The sequence below is a fragment of the Lathamus discolor genome, chromosome 17 (genome assembly GCF_037157495.1).
Source record: "Lathamus discolor isolate bLatDis1 chromosome 17, bLatDis1.hap1, whole genome shotgun sequence".
NCBI lineage: Eukaryota > Metazoa > Chordata > Aves > Psittaciformes > Psittacidae > Lathamus > Lathamus discolor.
The window spans coordinates 2737713-2757520 of record NC_088900.1 but is presented as its reverse complement, the minus strand read 5'-3'; the positions used below and the strand labels follow the sequence as shown (position 1 = coordinate 2757520).

General features: G+C 46.2%; 2 long non-coding RNA genes across 4 annotated transcripts; both read right to left on the bottom strand.

Annotated features, from left to right (window-relative positions):
* Positions 1-349: 349 nt before the first annotated feature.
* LOC136023039 (uncharacterized) lies at positions 350-4720 on the bottom strand. 2 transcript variants are annotated; one of them, XR_010616444.1, is made up of 5 exons: positions 4634-4720; positions 4441-4541; positions 3927-4035; positions 1402-1556; positions 350-709 (listed from the first exon to the last, which is right to left on the bottom strand). It is a non-coding gene; the product is annotated as an uncharacterized LOC136023039 (long non-coding RNA). The 2 variants fall into 2 exon arrangements; XR_010616443.1 differs by lacking the exon at positions 350-709 and having other exon boundaries at positions 754-1556.
* A 2126-nt stretch (positions 4721-6846) lies between these two features.
* On the bottom strand, positions 6847-18475 carry LOC136023123 (uncharacterized). 2 transcript variants are annotated; one of them, XR_010616480.1, is made up of 4 exons: positions 18436-18475; positions 14061-14182; positions 11083-11225; positions 6847-7041 (listed from the first exon to the last, which is right to left on the bottom strand). It is a non-coding gene; the product is annotated as an uncharacterized LOC136023123 (long non-coding RNA). The 2 variants fall into 2 exon arrangements; XR_010616479.1 differs by lacking the exon at positions 18436-18475 and adding an exon at positions 14564-14736.
* Positions 18476-19808: the final 1333 nt, after the last annotated feature.

Genomic DNA, 19808 nt, shown 5'->3' with positions numbered 1-19808 from the left:
ATAACTTCCTGATCCAGATCTGAAAATTGCCTGTCAAATTAAGCCAACAAATCACAGCAAACTGCCCTTCCTCCCCTAATTCTGTGCCAGGATCAGTGTTCTGCCTGAGCTGCAGAAGGAGCTGAATGAATAAACAGCATTTGCCTTCAATCTCGGCACCTTTTCCTCCGAAGATGACAGCAGATAAGCACACACACTCTTGATGTAATAGCTGATTCCGGGGAAGATTAAAGCCGAAAGGAATAGGCCACATACAAGGAACTTGTGTCTATAGGTGGGAAGGATTTCCTAGGCAGCCTTACAAGGGCAGCCAGACCATTTGAAAGAGTGGACAGAGGGTTTCCTGTGGTTTCTTATAGGAGACATGTCCCAAAAACATAGGAGGTCAAAAGAAGAAATTCCCTGGACCAGAAGCCAGCAAAGGACCAAACCCTTTAAGTCACTATAGCACAAGAGTATCCAGCAGAAGGCATGCCCCAAATGCCTGGACACACAGCTCCAGAGATGCCTTAACACGTCCTACTTCAGAAGTAGTTGCAGGTCAACTTTCAGATTAGCAACGTGGCTATTCCTGTCACCTCCATGATCCTCTTGTTGGTTCAGATAGAATGTGCAGCTTCGGAAAGCTCCAAATCCCTAGAACCAAATCCTCTGGAAGAGGCAGAATATGCCTGAGCTCGATATCCAAGTGCTTGTTCCAGGCCCCGAGCTGTAATACATAAAAGATAAACTGTGCACCTATTAGCACCGCATCAATATCATTTAAAGCCCCATTCTGAAGAGGGCCTGGCAACCCTGTTAATGCACTTCATTTTCCTGTGTCTCTGAATGGACATAAATAATTGTGCAGAGCTGGCCCTTCCCGCTCCATCCTCTCCAGCCAGACAGATTATCTCTTGTTCTTTCCCCAGATTTGGCTTCAGGATGCAAACACCGTTTATGGTCACTGATTGTTCAAAAGGCCAAGTGTATAATGTAGCATAAAATGAGATCTTAATACTCGGTGGGAAATTAGAGCAGTAAGCTTTATTGTATTAAAACAGCCTGTGTTCCCACACTGCAATGATCCACAGCCCTTACAGCTCGCCACTGGGTTCAGGAGAACCTGGTGTGGGGAGAACACACATTGACCCAGCATGGGCTTAGCTTAAACGATTCTGTCTTCTGCTATCGTTTTGACCACTTTGTCTTCAGATTTTTGCCTTGCAAGGGCTGCTCTTGATCCTAATGCTTTTGAGATGGAAGAGTTAGAGGAGGGTGTGTGGTTAATGGGTGCAGTGTGGTGTTTTGGTGCCTGGAGCCTTGCTCTCCAGGCAACACATACAGACACGCCACTTGCCACTGCGGGCAAGGGGTGGCCCACTGACCTCCCGCAGAGATGTGCCAACAGAGGCCACGTACCGGCCAGCCAGCTTCCTCCTGGCCATCATCACTGTCAGGCTCAGCACCTCTGAGCTCTGGAGCATCCTTCCCATGAAGCAAAGCTGAAGAACCACTGTTATTCGCCATGTAACCCAAAGGTTGAGAGCTTGGCAAAGCCAAGTCTGGGGGACAGACTGCAAGCAAGGGAGAGAAAATCTATCATGAATTAATCACAATAGGGCATCTTTCCTCAGCCTTCTATAAAACTCCAGTGTGATAATTTAGTGGTGAGAATATCCTCTAACGAGCTTCGAGGAAACTGAAGTCGTCTTAATGGGCTTCTTAATGAAGAATCATTTAGGATTTTATTAACACTGAGGAGAAACACATGGTGTTTGGTAGCTATTCGGAGCTCGATGAACATGAATAATTGCTTCGAATGTTCAAACACAAGCGCCCTAACGGGCCCCTGGCTGGTGCTTGAAGGGGTATCACAATTTGGGTCTTTGAGAAGTGTATCCAGAAAGAAGATATTATTTTGGTTCCTAAACAGAATCTCCAGCACTTCAAGCTCGGTGGCAAGTGCCATCAGTACCATATGGCTCCCAAATGTTCTGACAACTAAAGACAGTTTGAAGATTCAGCGGAAACTACCAGTGGATCTCAGCTTTGAATCTTGTACTGGGTTTGCTGCAGGTTCAGCCATACCCACTGGGAGCAGTGTTTGCCAAGTCATTCCAATTTCTCTTTCTACTGTTATTTCCTATTTTAACCCTTTTTAAGTCTGGACACAATGTCTAGGAAAGTGTCCCACTGGCTTCAATAGAATGTGGCCCAGCCTCATAGTCAACAGAGAATGTGAAGTCTCTGTGATTTTGTCATTCCTGATGCAACCCTAGACTCCAAAACCTCATGTCTAACTTAAGCTGATAAAGAAAGGGAAAAGCAAGACCATGACCCACTAGTTGAAACGGACTGGGAGAGTGGGAGAAGAGGAGGGAACTTGCTTTCATTTCCTATCATAATTTACCTAGCTAATGGGCAATCTGTTCTGTGGGCATTACAAGTCTAGTATCAGTGAAGAAGTTTGAGTTAATAAAGCCCAGAGTTTCATGCTTTGCAGCCACATGGGGTTTGTTCATTGTATCACACAGTTGCAGGAGAAATCAGAGCTGCCTTCTCCCACAACATGAACAGGGATCTCTGTCGTGTGGCCCTTGATGCTGCTGAGCCCTGTGTGGGGAGCTCCAGCTCCATTATAGCATTAATAGCTGGGTCAATAGGCATGTGCAGATGTTCTGGGTACACCGATCTTCACCTGGCCTGAGTGAGATGCTTTGCTTCATTCTAAGTTTCCCAAGGGATATCTCAATTTGTCCCGGAGACCCCAGCAGTTGGGAAAGAGAAATAACCATGAAATTACTGTCTTAGCCTATCTGCTGCTTACAGTGGAATGAGAAGACCAGAGGTTACCATACAATTACGGAGTTAATTAAATGGGTATCTGCGCCCTTAAACATAAAACATTGCCAGGAGGTTGGATTTCAGAGAACTAAAAACAAAAGAAGGAGGAATGGAAACAAGCTACTTTAGATTAAGGGCAAGGAAGGAAAGGGTGTTCATCACTTTCTTTTCTGATGTTCCAGTTTGCTCGATGCCAGGAGCTGAACTCCTATTTGAACAAGATCTCGTGTTTTCAAGATCCCTGCCTCGGTGCAGAGGAAGCAGCAAGGGAGTGCTTTTGCCAAATTCAATAGAATTAGTCAATAATATTTCATTAATACAGAGGCAGCATCGCAAGCTTTTAAGTGTGGACACAGTAATCACAATTTATTTTGAAGCTAGGTTTATTTTCCCTGTTCAGCTGGCAGTAAAATAAACGGCAATAGTACCATTATAATTAATCTCTAACCTTGAGATTTTAGTAATGGCTGAGAAAAGAAAAGGAAGCTTTGAGGAGGAATATTCTGGGAGGTATTCTGTGCAGGTGGATTTATTCCACTTTCAATTAAAAGATTAACACTTCTGTTACTCTATCATCTTTATTTGCCAGCATCTTTCTCCAGTTTTACTGCAAGCAGAAATTAGGTTCCTCCGTTTCTAAAGAAGCCAACACCAGATTAAAAATGTATTTATCCGAATAGTTCCCAAGTGCTTTGGGCTTCATTTAAATGGCTCCAAATTTACTCCAATTTAAGGATAGCATTCCCTGCCGTTTGTGTCTTCTTTGGGATTGGCCTCCCACCCCTTTGTGGTCTGATGCACTCAGTTTAAGTACAAATCACCTCAGGGCCATCAGTCAAAACTCTCCTTAAAAACAATGGACTTCCTGATCTGGGGTCCCAGAACTTGCCTTGAGCCTGAATAAGAGACTTGCACCCTTCTGGTGGTCTCTGAGCAGTTTTGAACCGAGCTGTGCAGGTCTCAGCCCAGCAAGCGAGTGTCCGTACTCTGGAATGCGCTACCTCCTGAGGGATGAACTGAGGGCTTTCTCAGCCAAAGGCTCAGCATATAAATTCCCCCTTACAAAACAAAGCTGCAGTGAAAAGGAAGAAGCTTCCTACCCTCATTGCCTGGTGTTTCTGCCTGTTGCTCTGCTTCCATTTCTCTGGCACCTCCTCAGTGCGGTATCAGGCTCCTCCCAGCAGAGCTTCCTGTGATTCTTGTCGGTGCCTGCAGAAGTTATTCCCAAAGGGCAAGCAAATTACTTGCCATTTCTCTCCCTTCCTCCCATTTGCGATAAGAAGCCTACAAGCTAGCACCTCCAAACATACAACAAGTCAATACGCCAGTCTAAAGCTTGCAGATGCCTCCCACAGAGGAGCTATGAACCTTGCATGGCCGATTACCACCCTTTTAGTCTGCTTCAAGGGCCCTCCTCTACCTCCCTGGCTTCCCCTCAACTTAACAATTACCATTTAGCAAAGGTAAACTCAGGAGGCTTTCCAGCCACAGGAGATCCCCCTATTGCCTGTGGATAAACCACACACTGCAATACGCCTGTGTCGACTACACAGAGGGGTCCAACAGGCTGAGATTAGCATAGATTAAAGAAATTAAAGGGGAAAAGAATCATACCTCCATCATAGTCTCCTGTAAAGGCAGGGTCAAAAAATCATCAGCTATTGAGGGCACACGGTAAGGTTTAGATCATGCTCTGTGCTCGGAGAACCTGGAGTCTTGAGAGGGATAGAGATGGGTTTTATGTTAGGTAAACAGATACTATTCACACTTCCCCCCCTCACTATTGCTAATCAATATGGACTCCCACTCCTGTAGTGAGATTCACTGTAGAATTTCCTCTCTGGCTGCTCCTGCTTGGGTTTCCAACAGAGATTCCCCCATCCATTGGGGTGTGATAGCTTGATTCATTTTTGGCTCACTTCCCTGTCATGCCTAAGTGATGGACAATGTGTCTGGAAGCCAGTATAGAATAATAACATTAACTCTGTGTCTAGCAAACAAACCAGACTTAAGAGAATACTGCCAAAGAAACCCTGAGGAAGAGAAAGTGATGAAAATATAAATGATTAGAAAGAGATAAGAGACAAAGAGCCTAAACCTGTCCAGGGAGAGAGGAAATGAAAGTGGGAAAGTGGTATTCAGTGGGTTTAAATCAACTCACTGATTATCACAGACTGACACCAGCTGAAGATCTGTCTCCCCAGCTGCTGCTGGGAGGAGCTCAGCCCTAACACTCTGCAGGCTGAATCCTACAAGCTTTTTCCAGCATTAGGATTGCGGAGCCTGAGTTTGTTGCGTTAGCCATCAGCGTGTGTTGATCTCTAATGCAGTCCCTTTGCATCTTTCTCTTCAGATGCAGGCAAAAGAGGAAGGAAGAGAACATGGGAAGGGCCAGGTGATTTTCAGTCCTCTGCTGTCTCAGCTGGCAGGGTGTAGGGACAGTTTACCTCCGAGAGACAAACTCTTCCATCGTTCCCAAGTGAGCACACAGCGAACAACACAGTCTGGGCAAGACCGGAGTACTGATGCCAGTTTGCTTCACACTGGCATCTTTACATCCTCTGTGAGAGCTCTTCCTCAGTATAATCCACCTCGCAGCTCTCACTCCTGGGCTCACGGTATGGTCTCTTTGCTCAGTAAGGTCCGTTCATCCTCAGGCAGGGGTCAGGCGTGAATATGATCAGGTTTGCAAACCTATGTGTGTGCTTGTGCAGTTAAGTGTCCCTTAGAAGCATGTTTCTTAGGCATGGACAGGTTCTCCCACCCTGGATGGAAGAATTGATGGGAGTGGAGAAAGTTGCTTTACATTATTCAATATAAATGTAAATAACAGAAAGGATTCCTTTGAATACATTGTGTTATTTATGCTCAGCCCTGGAAAAATGGGCAGCAGGTTAGGATCTGCTTGCAAATCGAAGGCATTTGTTTTCCTGGTAGTTGATGCAAATAACGTAAATATGCTTTACATTTTAGACGGAAGCTTATGAAATATTAAAGGCAAATTCCCAGGTCCCATCTCCTGTTGAAATGGAGCACTCTTGAGGGAGACTCAAAGATATTGTGATGGTAAAGCACAGAAAGGCAGAGGTGTGTGTGCGAGACGGAGAGAAAGCAATGGATGACTGGGGAGACAGTTGTGTTTATACAGAGAAAGAGATGCCTAGAGGGAGGGATGAAAAGAGAAAGGAATATGTGTAACGTTTCTGTATCCCAAGAGTCCCAGTCAATCCTCTCCTATTCCCTGTGTGTGTGCATAGGGGGAACTATGTGTGTGTCTGTCAGTGCCACAGAACTCTTCCTGCTGTTAAAAACCCCATTGTAAGGAAAACAGGATTGCTACCTCGTTGCTTTCAAGGCTGAGGCCTTCAAATGAAGGGGATTATTTCACACAGCAGATGCTTGCTGGGCTGTTTTAAGAGAACAACCTTTCCAGCCTTTTTTCTGCTGTAAGATGAGGGCTCTGCCTTACTGTCATGGCCAGCACCCCCTGCTGAACTATTGTAAGAAGACAGGATGGAAAAGGCAGAGTTTATTATCACAGGATGAATAATAATGTTGGTGGCTGGGTCCCAGCCATACAGCACGGCCTGTTTCCACCCCTCCTTTGCTTGAAGACGGACAGGGCAGCGGCTGCCTTCTCCTAGCACTTAATCAGAGAGGCTGCATGAGCAGAGGTAATAGAGTGCCTGTCAATTAAACATGTGGCTAGTGACCAATGGGTGGCAGTTGTCAGGGCTTGTTGCGGGGAAAGGAGGGTAATTATCGGCTGTAGTAGGGAGCAGAAGCAATTGCCTGTTTTGGTGAGGTCTGATTAGCAGGATTCACTGCCTCTGGAGAGCAGGCCATGAAAAATGCAGGAGAGTGGATGCGTGCGTGACTCAATAAACATCATCACTGCAAGGGGAAAGGAGAAAGACCTGTATGTGCAAGAGGCTGCAACCAGCAGTGATTCAGAGAGCAGTGGTTCACCAAGCAGCCCGGGCTGTTTGGAGCATACCCTTGCATTGCTCCACCTTCCTATAGTGGAGGGTTGGACTATATGGGAGAGCCACATGCGCATGGGAGAGCTATGTATGTATATTATACGTGTACGTGCTGACACCAGGGTATGCATAGACAGAAGCCAGCCTGTGGGTCTGTGAGTGAAATGCATACAACGCAGGTCTCTGGCTTAGTAGCTCCAGATAATACAAGTTGGCTGGCCCCAAGAAGCATCTGAAACAAGGAATAGATATTAGCCATGGCAGCACCCTGCAGCTGAAGCAGGAGGCTGTGCAAACACTTCTTTAACATGCCTTAAGCAAACAACCCAGCTTCTATTTTGTCTGGTTTATTTTCTTCCTTCCCTCTTGAGATAGGCAGCATGCCCACTTCAGATATTTCTGGGGCTAAATAAGGAATACAGCAAGAAGCAAGCAAAATCAGGGTTTAACCATCTGCAGTCCTCAGCTGGATAGATCCAGGGAATCTGAAGAACTACAGGCATTCCTTTGATCAATGCCACCACTGCAGTAAGGGCAGGATGTCCCTTAGCAGGGCACCTCTCTGCCAGGAGATCTGATTTCCATGGTTTTTACATTTCCAGGACGTTTTCTCTGTATGATTGAATGCACTTATCTATAGCACTGCCAGTGCCACCCCTGAAGACAGCAGAGAGGAGGGAAAGGAAAAAGGGCATTATTTAACTTTGGATTAGAGAGTCTGTCAGTCTAAATAGGGACCTGCAAGTTGTACTGAACATTTTTATAACACACAGCTCTTCAGCAGCATTTTAAGTAGGACCCCAAAAAAAGACATCAGTTGAACTCCTTGACTTGATGACTGATTGGGTCATTGCCTGTGTCTGGAAGCTGTATTTGTATTTACCGACAGAGTTTGAGATTCCAGCAATGCAATCATTTGCTTGAGTTCCCCAGGCAATGGTGTATAATACGTGGCTGTAAACAGTAATGGATATAGAAGTATTAGTGTAGAGTCTAACCAGAAAACACACACCAACCAGTGGAGCTCTAGGAAGGACAGTGCATCCCAGCAGGATGTGGTGCTCATTGCAGAGGAGCTGGAAGGGGACAACTCACATGGAGCAGTTGGCTCCCGTCTGATGGATCAGCATAGCTGGGCATGTACTTATTCACCTGCAGGCTCTCTGGCCAGTGCTAGCCTGGTGGCAGCTCAATGGGAGACAAGCAGTCTGCGCCATGCTCCTTTCCTCCCCCATTGTAAGTCAACACAGGAGCAAAGAATTCGCCCAGCACTCAGGCATGAGGTGCAAAAGAGCACGTCTTTCGCCGTCCTCCATCCTCGCAGTGCACAGCCACGCTTCTCTAACATGAGCATACTGTAAATGCAACGACATTGCAATTGCTTTCTGTACCTGCTCTGACAGCAGGAAAGAACAGATTTCCACCCAAGCAAAATGAATTCTTCGGCCCCTCTCCCTGTTTCCTTTAGGGTGGAACAGCACCCTAAATCTTGCCTGCACTCCTGGGATATGCTGCAACAGCCCCAGTGCACAGCTGGATGCTAGAAGTGGATCACGCGGGCTCCTCCTGCCAGCTGGATGCTGGTGTTGCCACCGGCTCAGCACCAATTATTTATGAAAGGAAATAGAAACAAAACTGCTTGACATTTGAAAAGAAATCATTACCACGCACTTGTGGCGAATCAGAGCTGGAGTGCTTTAAAGTTCCATCGTCCCAGTGCTTAATTAGAGACCAGGCTGCTTATGTTTAGCACTCATGAAAAATTTAACCCCCGGATGCTTTGCCTGATTCCAGCCAAACTCTGCTTCTGGACCACGTCCCAGTGGGGTGCTGGGCTCATCCCCTCCCTGCGCAGAGGCATCAACCCCAGCCTTAGGACTGCTCAGGGTAAGTGTTTCAGCAGAGCTCCCAAGGCCATTGGGATGGTTTGGGAATTGAATCTGTTAGGTTAGGACCTTGGTGCAGGCCCTGGGAATCCCGGCAAAGCCATCATAGCCTTTTTCCTCCCAAGGAAAGCCTTGGTGCATCACCTCTGAGGGGTTTCCATCGTCCCCAGGGCAGGGTCAGCTTTGGCCAAAGCCGGCCTGTTTCCTTCCTCGCTTTTACAACACACACCTCCATGGATGGCTGAGCTGAAGAGGCTCACCCTCTCCACCCCAAAACCTTAATGGGTACTGGGTTGGTTATTAGAGCCTAGTCACCATTTTGGGGTCTAGTCTGAGCTGCTCCGCTCTCTCTGGATGACATCGCTCATCTCCATCCCTCTTCTATAAAATGGGTGTAGCAGGTGTAGTATGAAGATAAATAGACTGAGGAGCACAAACTGCTTAGATAATGGGATCTATATAAGCTTCCAGAGTAAATGATCATTGTAGCTACAGCTGAATTTTCCTAATCTAGACAAGCCCCCGTTCTCCTGTCCTTCAACTAGCAGTTTAATTTGCATTAAAGAAATCCATCCAAGATGATGTGAATTGCACTTCCCTCCACCTCCCTCCCCATGCTTTACAAGGTATAAACATAGCATCTTCTCTCTTCAATGTAGCCTCTGGGTAGGGATTCCTGTGAAACGGAGAAGCAGGCCATTTTTCAGATAAATGATTTATACAGAAGATGCTGTGGATGACCTGACACTGACCTGGTTGAATTAATTCCAGCGTTTGAGCTTCCATTTCTATTAAAACTCCATTTACCAGGGAAGTGAAAAGGTAATTATCGTGCCCAGCTTTAAATCACTCTGCTGCTGAATTATTAAAGGGAAGAATTAAAAATAATCAGGCTTTTACATTATACTTCATAGAGAGGAAATTAAAGGTGTAAGAATGCGGGTTTTTTTTCCTTGAATTTAAGTATTCATTTCTGAGATTCATGTAGAAATTGAAATTATTCTCCCTGCATGCCCAGCTCGTTCTCTTTATGAAAGATGCACAGATACACACATGGGGGGGAAGGAAAAAAGTGAAAACCCTCTTGTAGAATTAAAAGAACAGAAGGAAGAAGGGATTAAACATGAAAAAGTATAGGAGAGTGTTTTGCATTTTAATACCTCTTTTTTCTGCACAATTACACCTCCGAGTGATCCAGCACAGGGAGATTAAGCTGCTACTAATTTTTCTCTACCTTTGCAGAGTGAAACTCGGATGCAAATAGTTGATCAGGTGGATGGATACACACAATACAATACATATAATAAACACACACGATGCCGGGAGTGTTTGCAGTGGGTCTTTGGGTGCTTCTATTACACAGAAGAGGTGGGCTTCCTAACCAAAATAGGGCCAACCAGCATGGTCCTGCATTGGTTCCCACTTCAGCTCCCAGGAAACCTCCGTTCCCCCCCATTTGTACAAAGCAGTTGCTATGTTTTCTCCCCCAGCCATATTCCCCTATACATGAGGGCTCACGTGTATCCAGTTCCCTGGAAAAGGAAGGCAATCACAGAAGGAAAATGCAAACACAGTGCCTGTATTCACAACCGCCACAAGACTGAACCAGGGAATCTAGGCCAGCTAACATCTGTCCCTGGCAAAGTAATCAGAAAAGTTGATATATGATTCAATTGATAAAGAATTAAAGGAGAGGAATATAATTAACATCAGTCAACACGGTTTCATGGAAAATAGGTCTTGTCAGACAAATCTGATTTCATTCTTTGATGAGATTACAAGTTTGGTTGATAAGGGTAACTGCAAAGACGTAATATATTTAGCTGTTGTAAGATGTTTGACTTTGTATCTCACAACCTTCTGATTAAAAAATTAGCGCTATACGGTATCAGTAAAGCACATGTTAAATGGATTAAGAATCAGCTTTCTGACGGTTCCTTGGAAATGGGTTGTCAATGGAGAACTATCATTGAACAAGGGAGAGAGGCAGAAATGGTGCTTCTGACACATTTCTAGGCTGGCACTCCATTTTCCTTGATGATCTTGATATGAAGAATTAAATTAATACTAACGAAATCTCCTTAACAACTAAGCCCAAAGATCTAAGGAGAGGTATATGGCAATAAAGAGGCAAAATTGCTCAGGAAGAGCACTGGATCACTCAGGAAGCTGGGCTTGTTCAAGCCTCAAAGGACATGGAACAGTGTGTCTGTAGTTCCATAGCGAGCAGAGGCAGGAGGCACATGAGTAACTCAGCAGCCGGTGCATGAGTAGCAGTGAAGCAGAGGCAATTGCTCCACTGGATACAGCTGCAATGAGAGCAATCAACCACTGCTTCCCACTCTGCTCTCCAAAGGATGCTACAAATCTGGAGCCTCGCAAATTACCTGGCCAGGAAAAAGCACGCCGGCTAGCAAGCATCCATATAGCAGGAATTCACTGAAGCGGGGCTGGTGTCTGGATAACTGCTTTCCCTGGTGGAGACCGAAGGCGGATGCAGAGCATGTTGATAGCACTGATGCATTGCTCCCTGGAGGGGGACATAAAGAGCTCAATCCTTTTAGTTTATCAAAGCAAAGTTTTGATATTGAGAAGTGCCTTGTCTGGAACTGTTTAAAACCTTTGTGGGGAGGCAATAGCAGGTACTAAAGGCCTCATTAATCTGCCAAAAAAAAGACATTAGAGCAATGCGATGACTACAAGATGAAGCCAAAGAAATTCAAATGAGAGTTTAGGCCCAAATATCTGACTACATAGTGATTAAATAATAACAAATCAGAGGAATAGCACAAGCTCCAGACATGTAGTATTTTATGAAAGGCTGCCTTAACCAACAACAAATCAGTGGGCTCGTGCCTTTTGCTAGAAAGGAAACAGAATTCCTAGAATTAGAAAAAGCTTCTTCAAGTTCTCCCTTCCTCTGATGCTTCCTAAGGAAAAACTGCTGAACATAGCTCTGTTACCAAGCAAGATGAGCAAGTGCCTTATATTATCGTTCCTGGCTGTCCATGCACTCACCTGTCCCCTTTCTGAGCTGCACAACCCTATTGGGGAGAGAATTGATATTCAGACCCCAGGGCTAACACACAGCACAGATCATCCCGAAGAGGTGGGCACACACACACTGACCCTTCTTAGACCCTCCTTCAATCTCACTTTAACCCAGAACCAAGATAACCCTCAACTTGATAACGCTGGCTACGTTGCCCTTCTGCTCAGTATCGATGTTGAAAAGCTCCTGGTCTCCAGCAATCTTACCTTTTTACCATATTCTGCACTGAACTGTACTACCAGATCTCCTGGGCAATGAATTTATTATCCCTTTAACTGCCTGAAAAGAGCTTACAGCCCTTACAATAATGCTTCACATCTCTCCCGGGTTTTCCCTTTAAGGATCTCAAAGAGCTATGCAAATAACTATTATTCCTTACGTTCCCACACATGGTATTCCTTTCCATCACGCAGGTATGGAAGTAGATGCTGAGATGACACGATCTGTGTCATACGTGGTGCTTCAGGCATGGTCCCCCAAGCCTGAGGTCAGCTAATGCAAACAATCACACCGCAGCACCTTGTATTACTGATGTGACCAATGCACTGTCACTGCTGCCACCAACAAATTCTCTGCCAAGCCTTATCTCTCCTGCCCTCTATGAAACCCAAAACATGCAGACATGCCCATATGTTCTCCCACATGGCACTTACCTGGAGCAGCAGTTTAGTTTGGACACATCAGCATCCACGCACAAATACATCCTTCGCACCCAAGTGTAAGCTATACACATGCCTTAGCATTTCAATACTAGGCTGCATCATGCAGATGAAGACATGGAGACATTTCCTATGCTTGCTCTGCTGTTTTTTTTCCTCCACCACCCATGCACCAAGCAATTGAGAAGAAATTTTGATTAAAAACCAGGTAGAGATCCCTTTCTATAAAGCAGAAACAGCTTTGACACTGTTAGAAAGGAACACCTTCATTTCTCATTTTAAGCCCTGCCATTTCAGAACATGGCTTTTATACTATTATCTTTTCAAGGCACAATTGAAAAGAAATATTGCAGTTGGCCCAAAACAATGTTGCTTGCAAAAACTCGTGTTCCACAGAAAGGAGTAACACTGGATTCTAATTCAGAACAGAAAGCAGACACATTCACCCCCATGTTTGGATGGATAGTGAAGAAGGAGGAATAGACAGGCAAGTTAGCAAATAGGTGAGCAGGTAAACAAGAGGTGTGTGGCTATTGTAAATGTATGAATAAATATGTAGCTAGAAGATACAGCAGTAAGCAGGTGGATGAGTTTGTGTGAAGGGATGCTCAGTGAACATACAGCACTCATGAGCGGAAGGCCGGACATGCCACTTGCAAGGTCAGCAGCAGGTAGTTTCCTGAGGATGCTTTTGGGCTTTAAGTCCCTGCATGCAGCATTTGCTGTTGGTACCCACCAGCCTTGTGGAACCAGCACAAGCAGCAGCACTATTTGCTGGTTTACATTTCCCTGCTGCGTGCACTGGGTTGATGCACCTCTTCTCCCCCAGGGTTCAAGGAAACTGTTCTCACTAGCATTTCTCCTTTGTGCTCCTGCTCTCCAGTCACTTCACACCACAGCCTGATCAGCGTAAATATTGTCACCAAACAGGAACCGCCTGAACAGATACCTTTCCATTTATCTGCCATCCCTCCCCACCATGTGAGCCTGTGATGAATTAGCAGAAAACACTGCTGAGGTGACAGCACAATTGCTATTAAACATAATTTTCTAATGAAAAGGTTATAAGTGACTGTGTCAGGACTAATCAAAACTCAATCCCCAGCCACTGCACAACACAATCCCCTTCCAGCCAGTTTAGCTTGGATGGCTGCAAGCCCTGTACAGCAATGCCAAAGGGGGGGGTCCCATGCCAGAGCTTGCTTTTGCAATGCCATCCTTTGCAGGAGTGAAGCAGCCCCAGCTCTGGGGAGGGAGAAAAGGGTGAAACAGTCAGGGGTTCCAGTAACTTGTAAACTGGTTATTCCCTGGCTCTTCACCACAGCACAGAGCCCTCTCCCCAGCCCAGGGAGCTGGAATAGTTTGCTCCTTGGCTAGCCAGCAAGCCAGCCTCTCTCAGGGTTGATTTTGAACTTGCTGCCCTTAATTTATCCCTCTCATTTCTTACTGTCCCTCCCATCCTTCCTCTCTTGTCTGTCTTCCCCAAACCACTAGAGAGGATTGGAGATAGGATTACTTATTGATAGCAACAGCCACGGTCCTAAATCCAGTCAGGGATGGTGCCTAATCCCTTTAATGAGTTGCTTTAGCTCTGGCAGCTGAGCTAAACTGTATGCTAACTCACCGGCTCTCCTCTCCTCCCATACAAGCTCACCTTCACCTCCTCCCAGTGCTGAGCTCCCCTCCGGGTGTCTCAGGGCCCCGTCTCAGATCACACACACAGCACACAAGCTGTGCTCACGGGCAAGGCGACTTCTTTGGCAAGCAGAATCTTCCCTGCGAACAGCAATAGGAGTGGGATCACCCTGGGCTATTCATGCACATTAGGCTGAACTGCTCTCCCTAAATTAGGCTTTGTGCAAGGGCTAAAACCTCCCATTGATTCACTCGCAGCCATTCATTCCCAAGGCTCACTGGAGCTAATGACACTTCCTTCTCTATGACAAGCACCTGCTGGGCTGGGAAAGGCTTCCAACCAGTGTAACAGAGCAGAGCTTCCCAAACTGCATCCCTAGGGAGGCAAGGTACACACCACTGCTGCCTCTGAAGGGTGCAGACCCCATGGCCAGAGTCCCCAATAACCTGCTATTAGTCACTGCTCACAGTCATTCAGTACTGCTCAAACAGAAAGCCCATCTATCCACCCCCAGCACTCACGTTGAGATAGGACAGGAGAGGTGGGAAGATCCACTTCGCTCTTCACAGAACACAGCTTGGGAAATGCTATTGCAGCATCTAAGGAGACAGTCTGGAAAGGTGCTGCCTGTTTCCTACCCAGCCAGCAAGGATGATAGGGATACATTCTTGATTTGATCCCAAGGCAAAATTTCTCTGCATGGATAATGCATGGCAGAACACATCACAGTGGCCTCATCCAGCCTTTACGGCTGTTCTTTGTTATTTTGCACTGGTGCTACAATTTGCCCTGATGCAAAGAAACAGCGTAAATCAGGCATGAATGAGGGAGGATTACTGCTTCAGGAGCCTCTGACTGCCCCACATTGGCAGCTTTAATTGCTTTCGCAGGGACCAAGCCAAATCAGATTCAAATGCTGAGAATGGAGGCATACAAGCAGCCACACTGATTGAACATCCTCCCCACCACAGGCTCTGGTCATAGCCCTGCTGCAGTGTCCGTGGGTAGGAAGCTTACCTACCAGGTCTGATGCTTTGTTTCTCCTCCTCTGGATTTTAGGGGGAGATAGGCACTAGTCAAACATACCTAATGCAGTTCTACCTGCTTCCCCTTTGCTCCACAGGAACAGCCCTTTGGCTGTCAGCACATCCCTCTTGTCCTTCACTTACAGGTGCTTATGCTCCCAGCTACAGCTTGGAGTAACACTGCTGCCAGTGCTGTGCTTCCATTCCTTCTAATGAGGCCTTCCCCCTCTGCAGAACACGTGCCACCTGGGTTTTTCCCCCCTGTTTCCTTATTAAGATAAAGCTGTCATCAGCTTCTCCATCCCACTGGTTTGTTGGGGCTTTCAAAGCCTGGAACTGTATTAAATATTCAGTCTACTCTTGGCTACATTTCCCAGCCTGTATCCCTCCCTTTAATTGCTCTGTCAAGAAGAGATGAAAGTTTGATACTGAGGCTTTGACTGCGACCAACTCAAACACTTTGGGCTCTGCTGATATATTTATTTAAAGAGAAATTAGCTGGATTATTCTGCTTAAATTAGGCCCTATGCAATTGTTGAAGACCTCTTTTTCATTTGTTCTTTCACTCATTCATGCACTCTTCCATTAATTCACTCTTTCCCCAGCTATTTTTGATTATGCTGAATTATATGCATGCACTTTCTTTTATCCCTTCCTTTCTGTCTCTCTTCTGTCACCAAGTGTACATCTCCTCAAACACCTTTTCTAGCACAGCGCTGTGCCCTGTACTCTCATGGGAAGGCAGTTTGAGTTTTCCATCCAAGGAGATACCTCCCTGGGGCATTGCTTCACCAGCAAGGCAGCAGAAATCAGAATGCCGAGAGAACTTGGCTGGCAGAGAAGAAACAACCACAGCACCCTCTACATAGCTTCAAAGGCTGGCTCTGATTTATATGCACCCAACAGAAGCTCCTTAATCTGCACCCCATCAATTCCCTACCCAGCCCACCTCACCTAACAGGATGTGCTCTCAGCCATGTCTCCAGGGCCCTTCTGCTCTCTCTTTGCTTCTCCTGAGCATCTTCAATCTTGCTGTGAATACTGCTTACTTTCCCACAGGCAGACAGAGGCAAGCTTTGCTTTCCATGCACCTATTCAGATCCCTCTTTCTATTGGAAGCTGCAGCTGGAAGGAGACTTTGGTTTTCTTTGGGGCTTTTTTGTCTGCTTTGTCCCTCTCTGCCCATAGCTGCACCTCAGCTGCTTTTGGAGTCTATGGGTGAGCACATCTGTGCTGGGATCAAGGGGACAAGGTCAGCCCCAATCACAGGGTGGCAAACAGCAGTACTCCATCTGCACACCCCCCTGGTTCCTTTGATGTAATTAACATCCCTTTGTTATTGTCTGAAATCCCTTCTGTCTCTGCTTTAATCATCTCGCAGCAATGAGCATTCTTCCTCATTAGGGTCTTAAAACCCTCCATTATAAGCATGTAAATGGGATGCAGTGAGGAGGGAAATATTTTACTACTCCAATTTCCTGTTGTGCCACTGCCAGCAAGTCGTGATATTATTACTAAGCATCTCCAATCAGCACCAACATCTACAGGACCAGACCTACATTACACTGGCAACCAGCATCTGACAATACACAAGTGCCCAGGGGTACCAAGGTTTCCAGCCCTGAATGGAGATTTTTCCTTTGAGGAAAGAGTAGAGATGAAACAGTAGGCTCTAAAAGCAAAGGAGAATCTTATCCACTCTCTTGAGATCCTCTTTTCAATTGGCAGCACACTGTCGAGGCAAAATGAGCCAACTGCCCCATCTTTATAGACAGAAAGTAAAGCCTCGGTTCCTCTCTCAGCATCATTTAAGGCCTTTAACTTCTTCAGATTTTCCTACATTAACACCAGCTGAGCTCTGGGCCAGCAAGCCTCCTGATCTGCTGGTATGCCCAGACTAACCACAGGCACTCATTGCATTGCACAGACCTGTTTGATTCTGTGAACTTCCTTCTGAGCTAACTACAAGGCTGCCCATCTCCCCTTCAGCAGCAACAGAAAACAAGTCTCCTAAGAATGAGCTTTACAAGATGTCTGTCTAAGCATTTGGTCCCCTCCTTTCAGAAAGGGCAAGGTCTTGTATTTCAGAGGAATCCTGACCTCTCCTTCTCCTCTCCACACACTCCCATCCAGCAGGCATGTCACACAAGAAAAATCCTGCTCTGCCCCACGCGTAGCTTCTCTTCCATCAAGACAGGAGCATGCTAGCCAGGTACTGCCAAGGTCTCTTTCAAATAGGAACAGATCAAACCAATAACATTCACAGTGCAAATACCAATTCTGTTTCCAAGTATAGGAGGCTTAGGGGGAAGCACACTGGATCATCCATCTCCAAAAGGACATTGGGACACACATCAAGCCAGATGCTGCCCGTGGTGGTGAGAGGCTCTGCGCCCCTTTATGGCGGCTCTCCACGAACGTCTTCTCTTTACAAAAGGCCTTTGGCCAGACAGCCACTGTTTGGGCAATGTGTGGAGAACACAGCAGCTCTGGCACCTCTTCCACCACTGCAACATCTAGGCAGTCCTGCCCTACTCAGAGGTCACAGCAGCAAGTCAACTCTCCATCACTTGAGGCCCAGACACCATGTTACACAGATGCCCTATATACTTTGCACATAGCTGTCTAGCTTTCTCCTCTGCCAAAACTCCCATGCCAGGCACTCCCAATTCCAAGAGCATCATAAGCAGTTTAAGCCTTAGGATTCATCTGAAGCCCATGTTAGGTTTTTTCTCCTTTTCCCTATTCCGTTTTTATTTGCAGTAGGGTACAAGAGACACTCGATCTGATCTCTCCAGGCAGAGGTTTTCTACCTTATGCGTGCTATGCCTCTGCAAGCAGAGCCCTCTGAATACATACCGAAATAGTTCTCACCCAAGGTACCTAACAAAGCCCTAAAGGCAGAACTTGCAGCCAAGGTGCAGAGAAAAGATAGCAAATCAGTGCTTTCAACTCCAATCTCCTTGTCCTACCTCCTGATGAAACGTTCCTGAAACCTTCCATCTCTCAGCTCCTCTCTAGCACATGGACTTGGCAACCATGAACTTTTCAATTTCATAAGCCACCGGTGCTTTTCCTTCCCCTTTGCACCCTGCGCCTCCTTGGAGCTCTCTGAGCCAGGTGCGACCACCTGATAATTCCCTGTAATGTGATTACATCGGTTGGAGCAGGGCCTCTGTGCCAGAGCTGAACTGTGCTGAACTACAGCCCCAACCAAAGAGCACCGTCGGCGATAAAAGAGCAGGACGGTCCCCTCAAGCTTGAGCTGCACCACGCAAACCACCTCGTTGCACTGAGCCCCAACACTGCCCCTCACATTAATACCCACAGCATCCTCCTTTATAGCAAAGCTCAGCAATGCTACTTGCCTTCATTTCTTAAACACCCCCCACATCTCATCTCCATGAGTAATAACACTAAAGTAAAACACCCTCATCTTTCTGATGAGTGGTTTATATCCTCTGTGTGCCTGAGGAAAGGGCACGTGCTATTGGTGCTTCAGCTAAAAGGAATCCCACACACCTTTTTGCACTCGAGTCATCAAGACAAGAGCAAGGCAATTGTGCTCACTCAGTTAAAGGGGTAAAGGCAGAGAAGTTAAAAGAGGTTAAACAGATATATGAGGACTTTCAGCCTTTTGTGCAAGACGCTGTGCTTACAGGCAATCCCCGTTAGATTTAAATCTCTTTAAGAAATGCACTGGCTTTGCTCCTGAACCTTTCTGTGTGTTCCCTTGGAGACAAGCCCTGAAAGCTTCTCTAACAGCCCTGAGTGGTTACATTTGCTGACATCTACTGTGGCCAGGCCTTAGCTTTCTCTGAGCCAAGCTGAGGATGGACAGGACAGGATAAAACAAAGCAATTGCCTTCTGCAACAGGAATGCTCCTATACTAGCAGTTTGCATCTGCAGATGCACAAATTGTGCTCCATGTGCTCAATCCCACTCATCCTTGTACCAAGCCACTGCCACAGTTGGCCAGAGCATCTATCTCAAAGGCAAAAGCATGACCTTGGCGCGCACTAACTGCTCAGGAGCTCAAAACCTGGACCCGCTTGCGGAGAACGGTTTGTAGTGAAGGGGGATTTACAGGCAAACACATCCATCTGCCCAAAGACCTGCCACAAAACTGCCTCATCCATCCCCTTCCAAACCCGCTCAGCCAGAATTGAATACTTACAGGTTCCTATTTATGTCCCCATCCTGGTCTTAAAGTATAACCAGCCTTTCCACAACGGGTTCCCACTGACTGCAGCGGAAAATCCATGCCTGCTTTTAAACACAGGAATGCCCTTCCCCAAATAACTTCTTTTCTTCTCAATTAGAAACTGCAGCTTTACGCACCATCATCGAGTACATCTCCCTCCCCCTTGATGCTCAGGGGTCTGAAAGAGGTTAGTTTAAAAGCAATAGATGCCCAGTGTGTGGTGCTGGCAGAGTAGCAACTGCCTCTTCCTCTGAGTTCAGCTCAGGCTAGGGCAAGGGTTATGAGTTATGATGCAGCATTAAGAATACTTAATAATGGGAAGAAGATTGAACCAGTTGTAGAGATAAGGCATTAAAGTGCTAATAAGGGCTTTAAGGGAGGCTTGCCCTGAAACAGTCATGAATGAATGGGGAGTGAATGAGGGCGGAGTGGATAGATGCGTATATGTGTGGGAATTAATAGTTGTAAAGATGAAATTTGGCTTTCCCTTGTGGTTAGAACTGAGATATAACAAGACTACCATCAAAGTCCGGATG